Raw genomic sequence first — 26,969 nt, forward strand, 5'->3', positions numbered from 1 at the left:
TAGCTGCGAGACAAGGAGGCACAAGGACTCCCGGGGAGGAATGAAGTTAGTAACAACATGGACATGGGACATGAGTATATACAGAAGGAGAGGGGAGCTCAGTGTGTCATAGGAAGTTCCTTATGACAGTGTGTCATAGGAAGTCCCCCGGCAGTCTATGCCTATAGCAGCTTAAGTATAAGCGTTATCAAAGAGGAAAGTCTTTAGCCTACTCTTAAATGTAGAGACGGTGTCTGCCTCCCGGACTGAAACTGGGAGCTGGTTCCAGAGAAGAGGAGCTTGATAGCTGAAGGCTCTGGCTCCCATTCTACTTTTGGAGACTCTAGGAACCTCAAGTAACCCTGCATTCTGTGAGCGCAGTGCTCTAGTGGGGTAGTAGGGTACTATGAGCTCTTTAAGATATGATGGGGCCTGACCGTTTAGCGCTTTGTAGGTGAGGAGGACGATTTTAAAATCTATTCTGGATTTTACAGGCAGCCAGTGCAGAGAAGCTAATACAGGCGTAATATGATCTCTTTTTCTAGTTCTAGTCAGTACACGTGCTGCAGCATTCTGGATCAACTGGAGAGTCTTAAGAGACTTATTGGAGCAGCCTGATAATAAGGAATTGCAGTAATCGAGTCTAGAGGTAACAAATGCATGGACTAATTTTTCTGCATCATTTTGACACAGGATGTGCCTGATCTTCGCAATGTTACGTAGATGAAAGAAGGCAGTCCGTGAGGTTTGTTTTATGTGAGAGTTAAAGGACATATCCTGGTCGAAGACAACTCCCAGATTCCTTACGGTGGTGCTGGAGGCCAGGGCAATGCCATCTAAAGTAACTATATCATTAGATAATTTGTTTCGGAGGTGCTCAGGGCCAAGTACAATAACTTCAGTTTTGTCTGAGTTTAACATCAGGAAATTGCAGGTCATCCAAGTTTTTATGTCCTTAAGGCATGCTTGAAGTTTAGTTAACTGGTTTGTTTCGTCTGGCTTGATTGATAGATATAATTGGGTATCATCTGCATAACAATGAAAGTTTATGGAGTGTTTTCTAATAACATTGCCTAAGGGAAGCATATATAAGGTAAATAGAATTGGTCTAAGTACAGAACCCTGTGGAACTCCGTGACTAACTTTGGCGTACATGGAGGACTCATCGTTGACATGTACAAACTGAGATCGATCTGATAAATAGGACTTAAACCAACTTAGTGCAGTTCCTTTAATGCCAATTAAATGTTCCAGTCTTTGTAATAGGATGTCATGGTCAATGGTGTCGAACGCAGCACTGAGATCTAGCAAGACAAGTACAGAGACAAGTCCTTTGTCCGATGCCATTAGAAGGTCATTTGTAATTTTCACTAGTGCTGTCTCTGTGCTATGGTGCACTCTAAATCCTGACTGATAATCTTCGAATAAATGGTTGTTCTGTAGAAAGTCACACAGCTGACTGGCAACTACTTTCTCGAGTATTTTGGAGGTAAAGGGAAGGTTAGATATAGGTCTATAGTTGGCTAGGACCTCTGGATCAAGAGTGGGCTTTTTAAGAAGAGGTTTAATTACAGCTACTTTAAAGGACTGTGGTACATAGCCTGTTAGTAAAGACACATTGATCATATCCAGTAAAGAGGTGCTAACTAGAGGTAAAACTTCTTTTAGCAGTCTAGTTGGAATAGGGTCTAGGAGACAGGTAGATGATTTAGATGAGGAGATCAGTGAGGTTAATTTGTGGAGATCGATAGGAGAAAAGCAGTCTAAATATATATCAGGTTGTACAGCTGTTTCTAAGGTTCCTAAGTTTGAGGATAAATTGGTACCAGTTGACGGTAGGAGGTGATTAATTTTGTCTCTAATAGTTATGATTTTATCATTAAAGAAACTCATGAAGTCACTACTACTGAGGGTTGTAGGAATACATGGCTCAATAGAGCTGTGACTTTCTGTCAGCCTGACTACAGTGCTGAATAGAAACCTGGGGTTGTTCTTATTTTTCTCTATTAATGATGAGTAATGGGCTGCTCTGGCATCACAGAGAGCCTTCCTATATGTTTTAAGACTATCTTGCCAGACTAAATGAGATTCTTCCTGTTTGGTGGAACGCCATATCCTTTCCAGTTTCCTCGATGCTTGCTTTAGTTTAAGTGTTTGAGGGTTATACCATGGAGCTGACTTCCTTTGTTTTACTAACTTCTTTTTTAGAGGGGCAACAGAATCAAGTGTGACTCGCAGTGAGTCTGTAGCACTATCTACAAGATGATCAATTTGGGTAGGGCTAAAATTAACATACGAGTCCTCTGTTATATTGAGACATGGTATTGAATTTAATGCTGATGGAATCACTTCCTTAAATTTAGCTACAACACTATCGGATAGACATTTAGTGTACACACTTTTATCTAATGGTGTATAGTCTAGTAATAAGAATTCAAAAGTGATTAAATAATGGTCTGATAAAAGAGAGTTCTGTGGAAAAAGAATTAAATGTTCAATTTCAACGCCATATGACATAACAAGGTCGAGGGTGTGGTTAAAGCGGTGAGTGGGTTTATGCACGTTCTGCGAGAAACCAATTGAATCTAATAAAGAGATAAACGCAGTACTGAGGCTATCATTATCAACGTCCACATGAATATTAAAATCACCTACTATAATGACTTTATCTGTTTTCAGGACTAAGCTTGATAGAAACTCTGAGAATTCAGATAGAAATTCAGAATATGGGCCTGGAGCGCGGTACACTATAACAAATAAAATTGGCTGTAGTGCTTTCCAGGTTGGGTGTGAAAGACTAAGAACAAGGCTTTCAAATGAGTTATAATTTAGTTTAGTTTTAGGGTTTATTAATAGGCTTGAGTCGAAGATGGCTGCAACTCCACCTCCTCGGCCGGTGTCTCGAGGAATGTGAGTATTAATATGACTCGGGGGAGTGGATTCGTTTAGGCTGACATATTCTTCCTGACACAGCCAGGTTTCAGTAAGACAAAATAAATCAATGTGATTATCTGATATTAAATCATTTACTAGTAGAGCTTTAGATGACAGAGATCTGATATTTAAGAGTCCACATTTAATTATCCTGTTTTGTTGCTTTATTGCAGTGCTAGTGTTAGATTTTATTAGATTATTATGTTTAACTCCTCTTCTGTTTACTTTTGATTTAATTAATTTAGGTGGGGCAGACACAGTCTCAGTTAGGTTTGGGGTTAAGCTATGGGTGGGTAACTGCTCTAATGGAAGCGCAGAGAAGTGTGTAAGACTACAGCTCTGCGTAGGTCTCTTTCGGACAATTGCTGGTCTGTGCATGTCAACATGCGGCGGTAGTGCAGGCCCCGGCTCAGGGACTGGAGCAGGGCGTGTAATGGTGTCTATTACAGTTTCTGGGACCAGGGAGAGGTGAATAGTGTTCCATGTGCGTCCATCCTCCAGCACATAAGCATTTGAACCAGCTTTCCGTATCACTTTGGCAGGTCCCTGAAGTTTTGACAGTCCTTTCTTAACGTGGAAAGGTTTCTTTACTCTGACTAGACTTCCCTCTTTGATCCTTGGTACTCGTGCACCTCTCCTCACATCTGTGTAGGCTTTCGATGCATTTTGTTTGGAGATGACACAATGGCGCACCTGCTTCTCCGACAGTGGGGTGGATTTGCTTGCTGGGCCGATGTCCACCTTTGTGCGCATTTTTCTGTTAAACATGAGTTCATATGGTGACACTCCTGTAGTACTGTGTTGAGTTGCACGGTATGTGAGCAGGAATTCCTGTATGAATGGTTTCCATGGTTTTCTCTCCTGCTCGGCAGTGAGAAGTGTCTCTTTAAGAACGCGGTTCCAGCGTTCTATGGCTCCGTTTGCTTGCGGATAATACAAAGACACTTTCCTGTGTTTGATGTCTCTCACTGCAAGGAAGTCTGCAAACTCACTTGAAGTAAACTGTGTCCCATTGTCACTAATGAGCTCTGTAGGGTTGCCAAACCGGGCGAACACTGCAGAAAGGAAGGTTGTGATCGCCGTGGTTGTGATGGAGGAAGTAAAAGCAACTTCCGGCCATTTTGTGTAATAGTCAATTAGTGTCACTGCATAGCGACAGTCCCAAGTCGCTGACTCGAATGGTCCGACGATGTTGATTCCCACTTTCTGCCACGGACCATCTGGCAGTGGAACTGGCTGGAGTGGGGCAGCATGCGTCTTGGCGCTTTTATCATTCATCTGGCACATGCATTAATGCTGTCCTGCACACACATGTCCATGCCCGGCCACCAGTATAAGTCACGCAGCCTCTGTTTGGTGCGGACGACACCCTGGTGTGTTTCATGTGCCAAATCCACAAGCTGCTTTCTTAGGGCCACAGGAACAAGCCGCCGATGAGGGCCCCTGAATATTGTCACATCTTGGACTGACAGTTCATCTCTAGTAGCAAAGTAGGGTTGGAGCACTGCCTCACTACTGAGCCCCTGCCTCACTACTGAGATGCCAGTGTGGATTTGGCCATTCATTCTTTCCCTGTGTCCTTGAAGGTATCACGGGAGAGGATGCCTGATGCAGAGCACCTGATGCTGGCGCGTCCTGAGTATAAAAGCCCCAATCAAGTGCTGCTCTGCCCTTTTTTCCTTCACCTGGACTCATCCCTGTCAGAACCTGCCGGGCTGCCTTTGTTTGGCTTTTCTTTAGTTTCCACTCACAACACATCACACTTCATCATGCTCACACATCCACATCTACATTACTGATGTTACTGACTGACACACTCCACATTTGTAGTTATTTCTGTATATCCTTAATTTATTTGTAATAAATATCTTTAATTTACAATCAATCACTGCGTCCTTTCCCGTATTTGTCATGGCCTAGGAGCCGGGCTATGACAGTAGGTGCTTTGCTCTTTTAGGCCACCCCTTTTTCACCTGCGCTCTCAGTGCCGTGAGCTCTGGGCATGCTGCACATGCCACAGCGAAGTCCTTCACTGAGAGAGCTCTCAGTTCTGTATCCAACAGAGCTACGAGTTCAGGCTCTGACACTGGCTCTGCATTGTCTTCTGATGGGAGGGGCAAACGGGAGAGACAGTCAGCAGCATAATTTTGTGCACCAGCCCGATACACTATGTCATATGTGAAACACAAGAGTCTAGCTGACCACCGTGCAATACGCATGCCTGCGCGTCCAAGGCCTTTTGTGGCTAGCAGTGTGGTCAGGGCCTGGTGGTCTGTACGCAGTGTGAATCTTGTCCCTCATAAGAAAGTCCTCCACTTTTCCGCTGCCCACACACAGGCTAATGCCTCCTTCTCCACAATGGAGTACTTCCGTTCTGCAGGGGTAAGTGAACATAAAGCAAAAGCAACTGTGCGCTCCGTTGTATCAGGGTGCATTTGTGTCAAAATGGCCCACAGACCATAGTCGGACGCGTCTGTAGACACGATGGTTGGAAGGCTTGAGTCAAAGACAGACAGCGCTGAGCTGTTCACGATGCGAGTCTTGACAGTGTCAAAGCTTGACTGCGCTGCTGCAGTCCACTGAAATGTGTCATCACGCAGACATTCTCGCATCGGCTTCACCAGAGACGCGTAGTTTTGCACAAACTTTGCATACCACGCTGTGAGGCCCAGGAATGAGCGTAGTGTGGTGGCGTCGCTAGGCGCTGGAGCTTCCGTAATAGCCCGGAGGTGATCTTTGTCCGGCAGCAAATCTTGGGGTGTGATGGTGTGCCCAAGGAACCGTAGGCTGGTTTGGTTGAAGTGGCATTTTTCCTTGTTGAGCTGGAGGCCAGCGTCCTTTAACGCCGCGAGCACCGCCTGCAGATTACGGTCATGTTCCTCCTGCTCTATGCCATAGACTATGACATCATCCAGATAGTTCTGGACCCCCTTGAGGTCTTTCAGCACCAGGGACATCATCTTAGAAAACGCACTTGGGGCTGAGCATAGTCCATATGGAACCCGGCGGAACCGAAAGAGCCCATCATGCGTTATGAACGCAGTCATGTCCCGGCTTTCTTCTGCTAGTAGCACTTGATGATAGGCGTTCGCCAAATCGATGGTGGAGAATACAGTGGCTCCACGCATTTCAGAGAAAAGGTCATCCATATGGGGCAGTGGGTGACTGTCCATCACTACAGCCTTGTTTGGCTCACGTAAGTCCACACACATCCTAACTGCACCATTCTTTCGTAGTGTCACCACGATGGGTGATACCCACGGGGATGCATCAATCCTCTCTATTACGTCCATTTCTAGAAGTCTTTCCAGCTCAGCAGATACAGCTTGTTTAACGGAGAGCGGAAGCCTCCGCAGCTTTTGTTGAACAGGCTGTACCCCTTCCCTGACTTTGACACGGTGAATGAAACCTTTGGCAAGACCCAGTTTCTCGCCAGCTACTGGTCCAGTATTGATCTCTTCGATCTCTGCCACTGGAGCCGCAGTTGAGAGCACAGCATTATTGTCAATAGAAAGTCTCAGTGCTCTGAATAAGTCCATTCCCAGCAATGCTGTGCCTGTCTTCACAACATATAGTGTAGCTGACACTTTAATGTTTGCATGCTGCACTGTAGCTGACAGGCAACCTAGCACTGGAACATCAGATTTGGTGTAAGTCACTAACCTTTTAGGTGGCTCATCCAGCAGCACACCACTGAAGTGCTCTCTGTAGAGGCACTCGGGAATGATGGACACAGCTGAGCCTGTGTCCACCACTAGGTTCACAGGGCAGGACGTAGACTTTGCATTTATGGTAACAGCACATGTAATTTTGTCATCTGATTGTCCCCCTTGTATCATGCGCACTGTATTTATTTCCAGGACAACCACTTCTCCAACTTTGGCTGTGTTGGACTTTGACTTACATACACAGGCGAAATGTCCCATCCTATTGCAGTTTCGGCAAGTTATTCTCCGTGCAGGGCAGTTTGGAGCGTTGGCAAGGTGAGCTGCTGATCCACATCTAAAACAGCTTCGATCCTGTTTTGGCGCTGTTGCAGGCTCAGCAGAGAAATTACTCCTTGCTTTGTTCTTGAATGGGTATTTTGGCTTCACTTTTACCATGTGTACAGGCGCTTGAGGCTCCGAAGAAAGAGTTTGCGCGTGCCCGATAGCCGCTTCCACCTGGCACGCCATCCTAACTGCTTTATCCAGAGTGAGATTTTCATCCGTTTGCACTAATAGTCTCTCACGTATTCTTGAGCAGCTAGCATGTTCAATGAGCTGGTCACGGATCATTTCATCTGTATTTCCAACAAACCCGCATGTAGTGGTGAGCTCGCGCAGCGCGCCCACGTACTCCGTTACAGTCTCATGCGATCTCTGCACTCTTTGTCTGAACTTGTGTCGTTCCACCACGACGTTAATTGCAGGGCTGAAGTGTGCACGCAGTGCAGCAACTGCTGAATCATAGGTCGTACCTGCATCTGTGAGTGTATAAAATATATGCTGGCCTTCAGTGCCCATGCAGTGTAGGAGGATTGCACGTTTCCTCGTATCGGGCCAGTCGTCCCCCCTCGCGTGAATGGCAAGCAGATAATTGTCAAACATTTTCATCCACATATCGAACGGGATTGCAGGTTGTCCCGTGCATGGAAGAAACAATGCGGGGAGAGGCACGCCAATATTCGCCATCCTCGTCGCCAATTTGTTGTAGCCCAAGTAATCCAAACAAAGAAAGAGAGCGAGACACTAGCATGGACTTAACTCTGAACTTTACTGCTTCTCTTCTTCTCTCAATCTCCTTTTCAAACATGCAGTACAATGTCATGTGCTCTACATCGCCATCTAGTGGGTAAACAGTAACTGAATACACAACACTAATGGTCATTGTATTTTACATGGTTGGAAAGCCTGTTTATTCACCTTCGCAATGATGTCCAACTTGTAAGGATCATGCATTTGTGGGATGAGCAGCACAGCTGATTATGTTGGTAGCACTCAAGAAAAATTTGCCAACATGCTCTGCAGTGTATTCTGATAAGGCTGCCAGGAAGCCTGCAATGACTGCCCTTCACCGTCAGGCCCGTTTGCGCTAGTGTCAAGAACAGACAATGGAACCTGAACATGTGGGGGAATGTCATGTTCAGTGATGAGTCCAGGTTCTGTCTGCCAAAGTTGGATGGCAGGCGCAAAGTATGGAGACGACGCAAAGAACGCTATGCTGATTGTTGCACCGATGGAGTAACAGCTTTTGGTGGGGGCAGTGTCATGGTGTGGGGCGGCATCTCCCTCACTGGCAAAACAAGGCTTGTCATCATTGAAGGCCATCTCAATGCAGTGAGATATCAGGATGAGATTCTGCAGCCAGTGGCGATCCCATATCTCCACAATCTGGGACCTAACTTCATCCTCCAAGATGACAATGCTCTCCCCCACAGAGCCAGGGTTATCACAGACTACCTCCACAATGTGGGAGTAGAGAGAATGGAACGGCCTGTCAAGAGTCCACACCTCAACCCAATTCAACACTTGTGGGATCAACTTGGGCGTGCTGTACGTGTTAGAGTGACCAACACAACCTCGTTGGCAGACCTGCAATGAATCCTGGTTGAGGAATGGAACGCCATCCCACAGCAACGTGTGACCAGGTTGGTGACCAGCATAAGGAGGAGGTGCCAGGCTGTTGTGGCTGCGTATGGATCTTCCACCGCTACTGAGGCTCCTGACGGTGTATTAAATGAATAAAGTGTAAAATTGCCAATATGTCTTGTTTGTTCCTTGTTACTGATGGAGAGTTCAATCATCCAATCCACCAAACAACTCAAAACAAGAGTCAATACCAACAGGAGAATACACTGTTTACCATTAACAGAGCATTTTGGCAAATTTTTCTTGGGCGCTAACCACATAATCAGCTTTGCTGCTCATCCCACAAATCCATGATCCTTACAAATTGGACATCATTGTGAAGGTAAATAAACAGGCTTTCCAACGATGTAAAATGCAATGACAATTAGCATTGTAACAACAGAGAAATAATCCATCAAACACAAGTTTCTGAACTTTCTTTTCCAGTTTATTTGCTCTTTGTTCAGCTTTGTTGTCATTGTTTAGCTGTATGCTTTTATTTATATCTTCCTTGTTCTTTAGTTTAGTTCATGTGTGAAGGGACAGAGCTAATTAATAAATACACATGGTATAACAAATGACAGAATTAGCCAAAAGGTTATTTATCATCTGTTGTTCCTAGCCAAAGTGTTACAGAAGGTAGCCTAAAATACATCAGAACAAAAACATAAAACAGGACATGAGGTTTAAAAGTTGTAAAAGGATACACTTTTAAAAGCAGTAGAAACATTAGTGACTTTATACATATAAAACGACATTACAGACAAGCAGGACATGTAGCAAAAAGAGAGTTTAGTGCTGACATGTATTAATCGTCCATTGTTTTAATTGGGTACTGAAAGATCTATAGGTGTTTAGTTGTCTGATGTGGATTGTAATTATATTCCACTCTCTTGGCGCTGTGTGAAAGTGTATTCAGAGCTACTAAAAACCAGAGTCACATTACTTATAGGTGTCAACAAACATGGCCAATGACGTTGATTCTGTTTCTGATTATTTGCTATGAAGCCAAACTGAAATCCATGAACACAAGTATGTTTATAAAACACAGACACTTTATTGAGAATGTTACACTGAATGAATTTGACAAATCTGACTCTGTATAATGTATTAAAAAGAAACACAAGAGCAGAAAAATAGTGACAGTTAATGATTCATCTTAATGTTCTATTATTATAAAGGCACAATGAAAATGGAAATAACACTACACAGAATTTATACTGATTAACTGCAAATATATACAGTATGTGTGTGTATGTGTGTGTGTGTATGCGTTTATATTTTTAGGATGACAGTATCTAACCTGCATAAAAAGATTTTACAACATGCGAGAGGTCCCGGGTTCAAATCCCGGACGAGCCCCAATTTGTCACAACCTGTCTCTCAAGGCCATGACAAATAGGAAGACACATGTGGTAACGATAAAATCAATTAATTTATTTAACAAAAGTAAATTAACCAGAATAAAAGGATCAAAAGGTATGGAGTGTGAATATCAGTACTATCAGTGGTGTAAGGTGTGCATTGAGAATATAAATGGTGTGTGCATGTTTTAAAATGTATAAAACAAGCAAAAGATTAACCAAGGAGAACCTAAGGCCGCCACATGCCCAGGGATGGTGTCTGCGGGGAAAGAGAGAGAGAGAATGAGTCATGGGCCTAGGCTTTATAGGCTGGGAACACTGGGCCCAGGTGTTCCCAGAAGGCCCTAATGGCAGGTTAACAGGAACCCTACTATACAACGTCATAACTGATATTTGTGAATAGTGATCAAAGTGATGAATCAGATGAATTGATGAGATTTGATGGTGAGAAAAGGCAAGTCAGTCAGCATGTGTGCAGTTGGTGGACGGTCCCTTGTTTCTGAGGATCATCAGCAGAGAGAGTCCACAGCAGTTCACCAGACTCTTCACTATCAGCACTGTGTACAGCACACAGAGCAGCTTCACCTTGCACTGAGACTGGAAGGACACTGACACACACAGACAGACACACAGACACTTTAAATGAAGCTTAAGCGTAAATTCAGACAGGAAGACTGGGGGTGCAAGCTCATTCATTCTCATTCATTCTGGTTCTCTCTCTCTCATGGGCTATTAATATGTCAGTTGATTATGGGCGTCTCTCTTTTCAGTGACCAATCAGAGCTTGCCATATCTCCCTCAACCAATAACATGCTGCTGTCAAAAGTTTAAAAACCATTCTCCTCTATGAGTTTTCAGTGTCAGCATTCAGCACTAACGGACGCGAGCAGCTCGATGTAAACGGCAAATAGTTCACGTACTTTAATCCAGTCTCGTGGCATAACAAGCGACGTCTGATCCTCAGCAGAGGAGTTTCTCCTCCCTCTGGTTCACTGCTCAGGCAGCATCATCTGCTACTCCAGGCTACAAACATCGCACTCGCAGTCTCGGGTAAATCCAGCAAACATTATGCATTCAGCTCATATGCTCAGGCTCGTGCCTCATTAGCGTTTTTCAACAGCGTCTGGCTTCTTCATCACAGCCGCCTCGTTACTACGTTCATCCTACCTCAAGCCGTTCATCTAATGTAAAGGCTTCACAAAATTCACAGCCTCATATTACCTGGCAAGAGGCCACATATCACCATCGAGGAAACGTCGTCATACGTTTGAATAGCTTCAATATCTATGCGTCATTCATCTCGCTCCGCATTCAGTCAGAGTTAAAACATTTCCGGGTTCCTCACAGAAGAACCGGCATGATTCAAAGTCATCGAGAAGTAAAGAGAGCTCGATGCAAACGGCAAATAGAGCGTCAGTATTCAGCTCAAACGGATGCAAGCAGCTCGATTCAAACGGCAAATAGTTCATGCACTTTAATCCAGTCTCAGTGTTATAACCAGCGACGTCTTATCCTCAGCAAAGGAGTTTCTCCCTCTTGTTCACTACTCCAGGCTCTAATTCTACAGCGTACAGGGTTACAGACTCTGGACTGAAGCAGCCTTCTGTTCCTGAAATCTGTGACATATATCAAACTTCGGTTTACTTGGGTAATCTCGTCAACATTATGTGTTTTAAACCCTACAAATATCACTCAGCATAATTCATAAAGCATCGCAAATCACGTGGAAACTTAAATACGTGTATTACGGTAATAAGCACTGCAAGTCTCATACGCTGTCTTCATGCTGTCTCCATCTAGTGGCGCTTGTACGTCCCTACAAGTCCTGTGTAATTGGACTTAAATGCAAGATAATACATTATAGTCATTATATCAGTTAAAACTCAGAGTCAGTATTGGCTGCATTGGGAACAATTCCATAAACTTTCAGCATATAGTAATTCAAGTGTTCTGAGAGATAACTAGACTTCTGCTCCTCCTCATGGCTCCGTTTTAAGGCTTAAAAGATCTAACCCTGGACAGGAGACTTTGACCAATCACGGGTCTTTTCATCAGAGAGCGTTCCTATCGGGTGTGCTCCGGTCATGTGAACAGAACTCGTTGTTCCTTCACCAAATTCACAATGGCGGCGGCGTCACAAACCTTCTCATCTTACAGCTAAACCGTGCACTACAAGATGATCTGAGAAATATGCGGAAAGAAATAAGCATTAACGTAACAGAATATTGATTCATGACAGCCGGCTCATAGACGACAGAGGGGCAGCAGACCTCAGATCAGCTCTTACTGCCTGTTTCCTCCCGAGTGAGGTCTTGCAGATGCGTTGGGAACAATTACAGATAACAGTACACTACAAAATGTTTATGAAAACATTTGAGAGAGAAGTAGGCATTACAGTAACAGAATATGATTCATATAATCATAAACTGGTCTGAAAGTCGGTAGGTGTTGGCAAAATGAACGTCTCATGGCTCTCATGGACGGCAGCTGGAGGCAGATTCAAAACCATGCTCGAAATAAATAAATAAAAGTCACATCGTGGTAAAGGAAGGCCAGTGCCTCGCGGAAACAACGAAGCCTTATGGCTAATATATATATGCGATGGCTGCGACAAGCTTTGGCGTTCCGACGCCGGGAATGCGAATGCATTCGACGAATGCATTCGACGTGGAAACAACGTCACCTCTGGCATCAACTCATAACCACGGTGCAGCTACGGTTCAACTGGGACATATGGCTGGGGACGCGTCGCCTTCTGACATATGCTCGATCACACGATCCACTTTAAACAGTGTTTAGTCATGGCTGACCTCATCTCAACATCACACACACCTGTGCAGTGGCATAACGGCATACATTCTTCTTCACGAGCAAGCAAATTACAGTCTCAGTTTCCACGGACACGTCATCCGTGGGGTTTCTTTTGGGGGAGAATATAACGGTACGGTCTCAGCGCCAGCCTCCCTCTGGCTCCAGCGTTCATCATAGGCTCGTGGGCTACATGTCGGGGCCTTCATCGGAGCACAATTACATTGGTTCATGTGTCCCTCAATCGTCGGCATCCCAATGGTAAACTCTTCGGATTGAACGGAGGCATCACTCGCTCATCTGCACAGACGGTCATCACGACCTATCTCAGCGGCAACAGCAATTTGCGGATCCTCGGCGTCATTCAACAGATCTCATGTTCATGCATATAACTGGTGGTGGTTTTCGTTTAGCGGCTGCATGCTGCTAATCGTCCCTTTTGGCTGGTTCCGGTTGCAGCTTACCTCGGAATTCATCAGGTATTATTCATTTTAATTCATTTGGAGTATCGCAAGCAAATCTTGGCATTCCGGCTAATCTCTCAAGTACGGGTTCTTTATTACTACATATTCACGTTTTATTTTGCAAAATGTTTAGTACACTTCAGATCGAACGGAAGCATCACGCGTTCCTCTGCACAGAAAGTCATCACGACCTTCACACAAATAACAGCAGATCATTACAATCAATTCATTACCTTTGGATACTCCTACACTCTTATATATCTTATATTCAGCTATTTCCATTATTCACAGCTAAGGTAATTATTCTTATTCACTCTCTAGTACTCATCATCACCCATCCTATGTGTCTGTACAATCATGTCTCTGTCATGTCCTGTTGTTGTTATATTGTTTTATCTGTCAATGTTTTAATTGATCTTTTTAAGGTGTCCTTGGGTGTCCAGGAAGGCGCCACTAAATAAAATGTATTATTATTATTATTATTATTATAATTATATGCTGGTCTTATGACCTCTCTATTGCTCTGGTCTATCGTGACCTCCTTATTGCTCTGGTCTATCGTGACCTCTCTAATGTTCTGGCTATCGTGACCTCTCTAATGCTTGGTCTTAGTCTGCTTATACCTCCTACGTTCGCCCCGATGTCAACACCATCCTCGCAAATCAAAGATCATTAAAACCTTGATTTCGGTAAGTCATTCATATAACTGGTGGTGGTGGTTATTTATTCTATTATGCTTTCTTCAAATACTATACTTCATCTCTCAGGACTACGGCTACACTGGCACAACCTTATTCAAACTATTTCACTCATTTCATTAATCACACTATGCAATGTTTATTTAACACTAGAACGGCCTTTGTCCCAAAAAGGTCCGAGACTCACGTGTCTCATGGTCAGCATGACCTGCGTCCCAAGCGGCTCTCATAATCAACATGACCTTTGTCCCAAGAAGGTCCGAGACTCCATGCTGCTGTCAAAAGTTTACAAAACATTCTCCTCTATGAGTTTTCAGTGTCAGCATTCAGCACTAACGGACGCGACCCTCCACCACCCCATCACCTCCAGATTCATCACATCAGAGTAATCCTGCTCCACTTCATTCATCGGATCTGCATCAGTCTTCACCACCACCACCACCAGTGTCTAGACCCGGGGGGAATATTTCTACATCCTACTGCAGCTTCACTTCCCCTTTATTATTTCACATCGGGTCTAAATCGCCAAAGACTGTTACTATTCATAATTTGTGCACTTTGTAATAAATCATCATTCAATTCATACGAGTCTTTCCATAAAGGATATGTATGAATATTCAAAATGACGTATTGAAAACTAAATTTAAATGTCCAGAAAAGTGGCAGTGTTGCTATGCAGCAGTGTCTGATGTACGTTGTGAAGCTGTTTTTTTTTTTTTTTTTAACTTAATTTTTATTGCAGTTACAGCAACTTACACAATCATAATAACATTCTATACCACTGTATTTTCCTTTTTGATAGCTGTCTCATAGTTTTAACACAAAATCTTACAGCTTAAAACAAGGGGGAAAGAGAGAACACAAAAAAGACAATCCAAATAATTAAAATAAAGTAAAGTAAAATAAATACATTTAAATAATGTTAACTGTGGTAAGGGGTCGGAGGTAAGGGAGGGGGAGTGTGTTGTATGGGTGTGTGCTGTATGAATGCGTGCACGTGCCCAGAGAGGTGACCTGGGTCAGGAAGACAAAGACACAAGCATGATCCAGGATATACAAGAACACTCAGATCACCGCACTAGTACAATCATGGCAGGGCTCCACCTTTTAACAAATGTGTCTTTTTGGAGTCTTAGGGAATAGGTTATTTGTTCCATGTGGTAGATTTCCCATACCTTCTCGATCCATAAATTGTATGTTGGGGGCTCAGGTTTTAACCACGTAATTGTGATACATTTAATTGCTGCTGTAAGCAATATTTGTAAGAGATATTTTTTGGCTCTTCCATTAATGCCTTCTGGTATTACTCCCAGCAGTGCCATTTTTGGATCTTTGGTGAAATTTTGGTCGAATACATCTTCGAGTGCCCGAAATACCTCTTCCCAAAATGTTTTTAATTTGGGGCATGTCCAAAATATGTGATTATGGTTGCCAATATGTGTACCACAATTTCTCCAACATTTATTCGAGTGTTTAGGGCCCATTTTAGCCACTATTTCTGGTGTACGAAAGAATCTTGAAATTACTTTCCATTTGAATTCCCTCCAGCTATTAGAGTTGGTCACTAGATGTGCTCCGGTGCATATTTCTTCCCATATGTCCTGTGGTATGTCTGTATTCATTTCAATTTCCCATCTACCTTTTATTTGAAGCGTATTGTTCAAATTCATGCCTAAAAATATTTGATAAAAATGGCCTATAATTTTTTTATCCTCATTTCCTGTTTGTAATTTCATCAGGAACTCTTCAATTGGAGTGGACACCAGAAATTTATCCCATTCCTTGTGTTTCGTTAGGAAGTCCCTTAATTGTAGATATCGGAAAAAATCGGTATCGGGAAGTTTAAATTCCTCTCTCAACTGCTGGAATGACTTAAGTCTGCCATCCTTCAGGAGTTGGTGTAGGTTAACGAGTCCCTGTTCTGACCATTTTCTAAATCCTGTATCTAAACTGGAGGGAACAAAATCCTTTATGAATCCAATATTGGTTAATGCTGAAATTGCTTTGGGCAATCCAAATGCTAGTTTGATTTTTCTCCAGATTGTTAGTGTGACTTTAGTCCATTCGCCCATTTGAGTTTCTCGTAAGGGGACATCTAAGAAAGGCAAGATCTGTAGGGGCCGCGCACAAAGGCTTTTTTCTATGTTAAGCCAACGTGTATGTGTACAATCCTGGGTCCATATTGTCAACGGTTTTAACTGTGCAGCCCAGAAGTAATATCTTAGGTTTGGAAGTTTGAGCCCTCCCTTTGGTTTAGATAGCTGCAATGTTTTTAGTCTGATTCTTGGCCGCTTTCCTTGCCATATGAATTTTGAAATTAACCTGTCCAATTTATCAAATGTGGGTTTAGGAATATCAATAGGCAACATCTGAAATGGATAGAGAAGCTTAGGCAGCACATTCATTCGTACACTCTCAATTCGGCCTAAAAAAGATAGGGGGAGCGTTGCCCATCGGTCCAAATCCTTACCAACATTATCAATCAAACTTTTGTAATTTGCATCGAATAAATTTCTTAATGATGGGGGTATTTGAATGCCGAGGTATTTGATGCCATCTTTAGGCCATCTGAAACCACTCTGGAGTTTCACAGATTGTGAAATTCCACCACTTATATCCATAGCCATTGTTTTATCCACATTAACTTTATAACCCGAAAAGTACCCATATACGGAGATGAGATCCTTTAAGTGTGGGATTGTTGTTGCAGGTTCCGCTAAATATAAAAGCACATCATCTGCGTACAGTGATAATTTATGCTGTTCTCCATTTATCGTCAGTCCTTTTATGTTATCGTTGTCCCTAATAAGCTGTGCCAAAGGTTCAATACTAATATCAAACAGAAGGGGCGAAAGAGGGCAACCCTGTCTGCAGCCGCGCTCTAGGACAAATCGGTCTGATAAAAACCCATTCACTTTAACAGTAGCCTGTGGATTGGAATATATTGTTTGTATCCACTTAATGAAATTGGGGCCAAATTGGAATCGTCTCAATGTTTGAAATAAGTATTGCCAGGACACTCGATCGAATGCCTTCTGGGCGTCGAGGGATAATATCATTGCTTCGTCTTCTTTTACTTTTGGATGTGTCATTAGATTTAGTAACCTTCTAATATTGTCTCCATAATATCTTCCGGTAATGAACCCGGTTTGATCCGGATGGATAATTTTCGTGATAATTTTATTGACACGTTTTGAAAGAATAGCAGTTAATATCCGCAGGTCTGTGTTGAGTAGCGATATGGGCCTATATGATTGGCATTTGGTCGAGTCTTTGCCCTCTTTATGTATAACTACTATTGTTGCGTCCCTCCAAGAGGGGGCCATAGTACCAGATTGTAACGCATGGTGATAAGCTTTTAACAGTAAAGGTGACACTTCCTCTTTAAACATTTTATAAAATTCATTTATGTACCCATCTGGCCCAGGGCTTTTATTGTTTTTCAATGTAGAGATTACCTGCTGTATTTCCCATTCATTGATTGGTTCATCTAGCTCTTTTGCCATAGGCTCAGATAACTCTCTTAATTTAATGTCCCTTAAAAATTGCGCCAATTCTTTGTCGTCTGTGCAGGTGTCCGTGTTTTTGTATAGGGATTTATAAAATTCAGCAAAGGACTGTGAAATTTCATCCGGTTTCGTGAGTGTTGTATTATTAGACACTAACTTCTGTACTATATTGGATGATTGCTGTTTTTTTAGTCTTAATGCCAATAATCTACTTGCTCTGTTACCGTTTTCGTAATATTTTTGATTTGTAAACCTTAAATTGCCCTCGATCTTTTCTGTAATTAGGGTGTTTAGATCTCTACGTGCTTGTTTAAGAGTATTAAGTATGCTGGGGGATGACGATCCTTTATGCTGTTGTTCAAGCTACCTTATTTTGTATTCTAATTTGCATTGTGTTGCTTCCCTTCTCTTTTTTTTAGCACTTGCAAACGAGATAATACGACCTCTAATATATGCTTTGGCACAGTCCCATAAAATGAGAGGTGATATTTCAGGTGAAGCATTTGTATCTAGATAAGTACTTAATTCAATTTTGACAAATGGAATGAATTCCTTGTCGTTTAGGAGTGATGCATTTAATCTCCACTGTTTGGCTGATGGTGTGTGACCTACGTCCCAGGATACCACAAGAGGAGAGTGATCAGATATTGTAATCGGTAAGATCTTTATGTCTTCTATCCTGTGTAACTCTACCGTGGGGGTAAAAAAATAATCGATTCTGGAATAGGATGAATGTCTATGTGAAAAGAAGGTAAAATCCCGTGAAGCTGTTTTTTGAGCAATGTGAGTTGCATCCAACTCATATTTACCTGGCATTGGAGATACAATGATCAAGTTTTTTATGACAATAATTGTTTTTTTAAAGTTAAAAACAAATACAGATTAATACCAGCCATATTCTTGAAAAGAAGCATTATTTTGAAGAAAAAAATATGTATGTTACAAATATCCAACTGAGTAGAGATTGTCAACTGTGAGTGTATTGTAGCAGCATGCTTCAAGTGTCTACCCAAACTAGCCTAATGTTCCAGAATGTGTGACAACATCAAAGGACGATCACATCACATCAAAGGACGATGACATCACATCAAAGGACGAAGACATCACATCAGAGGACGATGACATCACTGTAATACATAAAAGGATATGTATGAATATTCGAAATGACGTATGGAAAACTAAATTTAAATGTCCAGAAAAGTGGCAGTGTTGCTGTGCAGCAGTGTCTGGTGTACGTTGTGAAGCTGTGTGTTGAGCAATGCGAGTTGCATCCAACTCCTATTTACCTGGCATGGGAGATACAATGATCAAGTATTTCATGACAATAACTTGTTTTTAAAGTTAAAAACAAATACAGATTAATACCAGCCATATTCTTGAAAAGAAGCATTATTTTTGAAAAAAAAAATATGTATGTTACAAATATCCAACTGAGTAGAGATTGTCAACTGTGAGTGTATTTTAGCAGCACGCTTCAAATGTCTACCCAAACTAGCTTAATGTTCCAGAATGTGTGAAAACATGTAAGGACGATCACATCACATCAAAGGACGATGACATATCATCAAAGGACGATGACATCACTGTAATACATGAAAAGACATGTATGAATATTCAAAATGATGTATGGAAAACTAAATTTATATGTCCAAAAAAGTGGCAGTGTTGCTGTGAAGCGGTGTCTGGTGTACATTGTGAAGCTGTGTGTTGAGCAATGTGAGTCGCATCCAACTCATATTTACCTGGCATTGGAGATACAATGATCAGGTATTTTATGACGATAACTTGTTTTTAAAGTTAAAAACAAATACAGATTAATACCATCCATATTCTTGAAAAGAAGCATTATTTTGAAGAAAAAAATATGTATGTTACAAATATCCAACTGAGTAGAGATGTCAACTGTGAGTGTATTGTGGCAGTACGCTACAATGTGTCTATCCAAACTAGCCTAATGTTCCAGAATGTGTGAAAACATCAAAGGACGATGACATCACATCAAAGGACGATATCATCACATCAAAGGACGAAGACATCATATCAAAGGACGATGACATCACTGTAATACATAAAATGATATGTATGAATATTCGAAATGACGTATGGAAAACTAAATTTAAATGTCCAGAAAAGTGGCAGTGTTGCTGTGCAGCAGTGTCTGGTGTACGTTGTGAAGCTTTGTGTTGAGCAATACGAGTTGCATCCAACTCCTATTTACCTGGCATGGGAGATACAATGATCAAGTATTTCATGACAATAACTTGTTTTTAAAGTTAAAAACAAATACAGATTAATACCATCCATATTCTTGAAAAGAAGCATTATTTTGAAGAAAAAAATATGTATGTTACAAATATCCAACTGAGTAGAGATGTCAACTGTGAGTGTATTGTGGCAGTACGCTACAATGTGTCGATCCAAACTAGCCTAATGTTCCAGAATGTGTGAAAACATCAAAGGACGATGACATCACATCAAATGACGATGACATCACATCGAAGGACGATGACATCACTGTAATACATAAAATGATATGTATGAATATTCAAAATAACGTATGGAAAACTAAATTTAAATGTCCAGAAAAGTGGCAGTGTTGCTGTGCAGCAGTGTCTGCTGACCGTTGTGAAGCTGTGTGTTGAGCAATGCGAGTTGCGTCCAACTCATATTTACCTGGCATTGGAGATACAATGATCAAGTATTTTATGACTTCAATTTTTTTTTTAAGGTTAAAAACCAATACAGATTAATACCATCCATATTCTTGAAAAGAAGCATTATTTTGAAGAAAAAAATATGTATGTTACAAATATCCAACTGAGTAGAGATTTCAATTGTGAGTATATTGTAGCAGCACGCTTCAAGTGTTTACCCAAACTAGCCTAATGTTCCAGTATGTGTGACAACATCAATGGATGATAACATCACATCAAAGGACGAAGACATCACATCAAAGGACGATGACATCACTGTAATACATAAAATGATATGTATGAATATTCAAAATGACGTATGGAAAACTAAATTTAAATGTCCAGAAAAGTGGCAGTGTTGCTGTGCAGCAGTGTTTGGTGACCGTTGTGAAGCTGTGTGTTGAGCAATGCGAGTTGCATCTGTAGCGGTGCACAGAATGATGTCCCACAGGCTCAGTCTGGTGCTACACATTTATTTAAGATGTTCTGCAAAATGTAAAATAATGCTTTAGGTCGACATCGCTACACAGTGTATTCTACTTCTAACTTGTACACAGAGATTCTCATTATCTCACGTATTCACCATAACAGTAACAAAATGTCAGAAATGCACAAAATCAAAGATTACACCATATTTCTTATATTTCTTAATAAACAGTAAACAACAACATAAACAATATTCATAGCAACATGCTAATATGAGCAACGGGAGGGCTCCCTAACATGAGGGCTCATTGTCAAAGCTCACAGCGCCCCGCGCTACTACTAATGTTACCATGGTGACTGTAACCCTCGTATTAGCTGCTAGCTAACTGGCTAAATTCAAGCAGCAAAACAGACGCTAACACAAGCTAAACATTCACTGAACTGAACACAGTGTCACCGAAGTACAGTGTAAACATTACCCTAACACAGAATTGCTAACTAACATCACGAGCTTACCTGCAAAATGTAAAATAATGCTTTAGGTTGACATCGCTACACAGTGTATTCTACTTCTAACTTGTACACAGAGATTCTCATTATCTCACGTATTCACGCGAGACTTCCCTGTGACGCTCCCTTAACATACACGGCTTCTGTAGCGACACTGCCACCTACTGGCGATCTACTGGCACAACACCCTAATAATGACACTGGCAATAAATAACACTGTACCCTAAATTATAACCACATTGAACTCTTTCTTCTTATAAACACATATGAAATATTACAAACTCTCTTCACTTGCATTACACGCAAGAAATGGTTCTCTTTTATAACTTATACATGACTGATTATGCCACACATCCAACTCATATTTACCTGGCATGGGAGATACAATGATCAAGTATGTTATGACAATATTTTTTTTTAAAGTTATAAAGAAATACAGATCAATAACAGCCATATTCTTGAAAAGAAGCATTATTTTGAAGAAAAAAATATGTATATTACAAATATCCAACTGAGTAGAGATGTCAACTGTGAGTGTATTGTGGCAGCACGCTACAATGTGTCGATCTAAACTAGCCTAATGTTCCAGAATGTGTGAAAACATCAAAGGACGATGACATCACATTAAAGGACGAAGACATCACATCAAAGGACGATGACGTCACTGTAATACATAAAATGATATGTATGAATATTCGAAATGACGTATGGAAAACTAAATTTAAATGTCCAGAAAAGTGGCAGTGTTGCTGTGTAGCAGTGTCTGGTGTACATTGTGAAGCTGTGTGTTGAGCAATGCGAGTTGCATCCAACTCGTATTTACCTTGCATTGGAGATACAATGATCAAGTATTTTATGACTTACATTTTTTTTTAAGCCTAATGTTCCAGAATGTGTGACAACATCAATGGACGATAACATCACATCAAAGTACGATGACATCACATCAAAGGACGATGGCATCAAATCAAAGGACGATGACATCACTGTAATACTTAAAAGGATATGTATGAATATTCAAAATGACGTATGGAAAACTAAATTTAAATGTCCAGAAAAGTGGCAGTGTTTCTGTGCAGCAGTGTCTGGTGACCGTTGAGAAGCTGTGTGTTGAGCAATGAGAGTTGCATCCAACTCATATTTACCTGGCATGGGAGATACAATGATCAAGTATGTTATGACAATATTTTTTTTTAAAGTTATGAAGAAATACAGATCAATAACAGCCATATTGTTTAAAAGAAGCATTATTTTGAAGAAACAAATATGTATATTACAAATATCCAACTGAGTAGAGATGTCAACTGTGAGTGTATTGTGGCAGCACGCTACAATGTGTCGATCTAAACTAGCCTAATGTTCCAGAATGTGTGAAAACATCAAAGGACGATGACATCACATTAAAGGACGAAGACATCACATCAAAGGACGATGACGTCACTGTAATACATAAAATGATATGTATGAATATTCGAAATGACGTATGGAAAACTAAATTTAAATGTCCAGAAAAGTGGCAGTGTTGCTGTGTAGCAGTGTCTGGTGTACATTGTGAAGCTGTGTGTTGAGCAATGCGAGTTGCATCCAACTCGTATTTACCTTGCATTGGAGATACAATGATCAAGTATTTTATGACTTACATTTTTTTTTAAGCCTAATGTTCCAGAATGTGTGACAACATCAATGGACGATAACATCACATCAAAGTACGATGACATCACATCAAAGGACGATGGCATCAAATCAAAGGACGATGACATCACTGTAATACTTAAAAGGATATGTATGAATATTCAAAATGACGTATGGAAAACTAAATTTAAATGTCCAGAAAAGTGGCAGTGTTTCTGTGCAGCAGTGTCTGGTGACCGTTGAGAAGCTGTGTGTTGAGCAATGAGAGTTGCATCCAACTCATATTTACCTGGCATGGGAGATACAATGATCAAGTATGTTATGACAATATTTTTTTTTAAAGTTATGAAGAAATACAGATCAATAACAGCCATATTGTTTAAAAGAAGCATTATTTTGAAGAAACAAATATGTATGTTACAAATATCCAACTGAGTAGAGATTGTCAACTGTGAGTGTATTGTGGCAGCACGCTTCAATGTGTCTATCCAAACTAGCCTAATGTTCCAGAATGTGTGAAAACATCAATGGACGATAACATCACATCAAAGTACGATGACATCACATCATAGGACGATGACATCACTGTAATACTTAAAATGATATGTATGAATATTCAAAATGACGTAAGGAAAACTAAATTTAAATGTCCAGAAAAGTGGCAGTGTAGCTGTGCAGCAGTGTCTGGTGACCGTTGTGAAGCAGTGTGTTGAGAAATGCGAGTTGAATCCAACTCATATTTACCTGTCATGGGACATACAATGATCAAGTATTTTATGACAATAATTTTTTTTAAAGTTATAAAGAAATACAGATCAATAACAGCCATATTCTTGAAAAGAAGCATTATTTTGAAGAAAAAAATATGTATGTTACAAATATCCAACTGAGTAGAGATGTCAACTGTGAGTGTATTGTGGCAGCACGCTACAATGTGTCGATCCAAACTAGCCTAATGTTCCAGAATGTGTGAAAACATCAAAGGACGATGACATCACATCAAAGGACGATGGCATCACATCAAAGGACGATGACATCACTGTAATACTTAAAATGATATGTATGAATATTCAAAATGACGTATGGAAAACTAAATTTAAATGTCCAGAAAAGTGGCAGTGTTGCTGTGTAGCAGTGTCTGGTGTACATTGTGAAGCTGTGTGTTGAGCAATGCGAGTTGCATCCAACTCGTATTTACCTTGCATTGGAGATACAATGATCAAGTATTTTATGACTTACATTTTTTTTTAAGCCTAATGTTCCAGAATGTGTGACAACATCAATGGACGATAACATCACATCAAAGTACGATGACATCACATCAAAGGACGATGGCATCAAATCAAAGGACGATGACATCACTGTAATACTTAAAAGGATATGTATGAATATTCAAAATGACGTATGGAAAACTAAATTTAAATGTCCAGAAAAGTGGCAGTGTTTCTGTGCAGCAGTGTCTGGTGACCGTTGTGAAGCTGTGTGTTGAGCAATGCGAGTTGCATCCAACTCATATTTACCTGGCATGGGAGATACAATGATCAAGTATGTTATGACAATATTTTTTTTTAAAGTTATGAAGAAATACAGATCAATAACAGCCATATTGTTTAAAAGAAGCATTATTTTGAAGAAACAAATATGTATGTTACAAATATCCAACTGAGTAGAGATTGTCAACTGTGAGTGTATTGTGGCAGCACGCTTCAATGCGTCTATCCAAACTAGCCTAATGTTCCAGAATGTGTGAAAACATCAATGGACGATAACATCACATCAAAGTACGATGACATCACATCATAGGACGATGACATCACTGTAATACTTAAAATGATATGTATGAATATTCAAAATGACGTAAGGAAAACTAAATTTAAATGTCCAGAAAAGTGGCAGTGTAGCTGTGCAGCAGTGTCTGGTGACCGTTGTGAAGCAGTGTGTTGAGAAATGCGAGTTGAATCCAACTCATATTTACCTGTCATGGGACATACAATGATCAAGTATTTTATGACAATAATTTTTTTTAAAGTTATAAAGAAATACAGATCAATAACAGCCATATTCTTGAAAAGAAGCATTATTTTGAAGAAAAAAATATGTATGTTACAAATATCCAACTGAGTAGAGATGTCAACTGTGAGTGTATTGTGGCAGCACGCTACAATGTGTCGATCCAAACTAGCCTAATGTTCCAGAATGTGTGAAAACATCAAAGGACGATGACATCACATCAAAGGACGATGGCATCACATCAAAGGACGATGACATCACTGTAATACTTAAAATGATATGTATGAATATTCAAAATGACGTATGGAAAACTAAATTTAAATGTCCAGAAAAGTGGCAGTGTTGCTGTGTAGCAGTATCTGGTGGACATTGTGAAGCTGTGTGTTGAGCAATGCGAGTTGCATCCAATTCGTATTTACCTGGCATTGGAGATACAATGATCAAGTATTTTATGACTTAATTTTTTTTTAAGCCTAATGTTCCAGAATGTGTGACAACATCAATGGACGATAACATCACATCAAAGTACGATGACATCACATCAAAGGACGATGGCATCACTGTAATACTTAAAAGGATATGTATGAATATTCAAAATGATGTATGGAAAACTAAATTTAAATGTCCAGAAAAGTGGCAGTGTTTCTGTGCAGCAGTGTCTGGTGACCGTTGTGAAGCTGTGTGTTGAGCAATGCGAGTTGCATCCAACTCATATTTACCTGGCATGGGAGATACAATGATCAAGTATGTTATGACAATATTTTTTTTTAAAGTTATGAAGAAATACAGATAAATAACAGCCATATTGTTTAAAAGAAGTATTATTTTGAAGAAACAAATATGTATGTTACAAATATCCAACTGAGTAGAGATTGTCAACTGTGAGTGTATTGTGGCAGCACGCTTCAATGTGTCTATCCAAACTAGCCTAATGTTCAAGAATGTGTGAAAACATCAATGGACGATAACATCACATCAAAGTACGATGACATCACATCAAAGGACGATGACATCACATCAAAGGACGATGACATCACTGTAACACTTAAAAGGATATGTATGAATATTCAAAATGACGTATGGAAAACTACATTTAAATGTCCAGAAAAGTGGCAGTGTTTCTGTTCAGCAGTGTCTGGTGACCGTTGTGAAGCTGTGTGTTGAGCAATGCGAGTTGCATCCAACTCATATTTACCTTGCATGGGAGATACAATGATCATGTTTGTTATGACAATAATTTTTTTTTAAAGTTATAAAGAAATACAGATCAATAACAGCCATATTCTTGAAAAGAAGCATTATTTTGAAGAAAAAAATATGTATGTTACAAATATCCAACTGAGTAGAGATTGTCAACTGTGAGTGTATTGTGGCAGCACGCTACAATGTGTCGATCCAAACTAGCCTAATGTTCCAGAATGTGTGAAAACATCAATGGACGATAACATCACATCATAGGACGATGACATCACTGTAATACTTAAAATGATCCATCCATCCATCTTCAACCGCTTATCCGGGATCAGGTCGCGGGGGCAACAGCTCCAGCAGGGGACCCCAAACTTCCCTTTCCCGGGCCACATTAACCAGCTCTGACTGGGGGATCCCGAGGCGTTCCCAGGCCAGAGTAGAGATATAATCTCTCCATCTAGTCCTGGGTCTTCCCCGTGGTCTCCTCCCAGCTGGTCGTGCCTGGAACACCTCCCAAGGGAGGCGCCCAGGAGGCATCCGTGCTAGATGCCCGAACCACCTCAACTGGCTCCTTTCGACGCAAAGGAGCAAGGACTCTACTCCGAGTCCCTCACGGATGACTGAGCTTCTTACCCTATCTCTAAGGGAGACGCCAGCCACCCTCCTGAGGAAACCCATTTCGGCCGCTTGCACCCGCGACCTCGTTCTTTCGGTCATGACCCAACCCTCATGACCATAGGTGAGAGTAGGAACGAAGATTGAACGGTAGATCGAGGGCTTTGCCTTCCGGCTCAGCTCTCTTTTCGTCACAATGGTGCGGTAAAGCGAATGCAATACCGCCCCTGCTGCTCCGATTCTCCGACCAATCTCACGTTCCATCGTCCCCTCACTCGCGAACAAGACCCCGAGATACTTAAACTCCTTCACTTGGGGTAAGGACTCATTTCCTACCCGGAGTAGGCAAACCACCGGTTTCCTGCTGAGAACCATGGCCTCAGATTTAGAGGTGCTGATTCTCATCCCGACTGCGTCACACTCGGCTGCGAACCGATCCAGTGAGTGCTGGAGGTCGCAGACCGATGATGCCAACAGGACCACATCATCTGCAAAAAGCAGCGATGAGATCCTCAGCACACCGATCT

General features: G+C 41.2%; 1 long non-coding RNA gene across 1 annotated transcript in view; it reads right to left on the reverse strand.

The window, feature by feature from the left end:
• LOC141776032 (uncharacterized) overlaps nt 1-19,057 on the reverse strand; it is a 118,745-nt gene extending 99,688 nt beyond the window's left edge. The window contains exons 1-2 of the long non-coding RNA XR_012595714.1: nt 18,652-19,057; nt 18,239-18,492 (exon numbers count right to left, since the gene is read on the reverse strand). This is a non-coding gene — a long non-coding RNA (uncharacterized LOC141776032). The remainder of the gene's footprint in view (nt 1-18,238; nt 18,493-18,651) is intronic.
• Between the last annotated feature and the right edge of the window lie 7,912 nt (nt 19,058-26,969).

This window comes from Sebastes fasciatus, chromosome 1 (genome assembly GCF_043250625.1).
Source record: "Sebastes fasciatus isolate fSebFas1 chromosome 1, fSebFas1.pri, whole genome shotgun sequence".
Lineage (NCBI taxonomy): Eukaryota > Metazoa > Chordata > Actinopteri > Perciformes > Sebastidae > Sebastes > Sebastes fasciatus.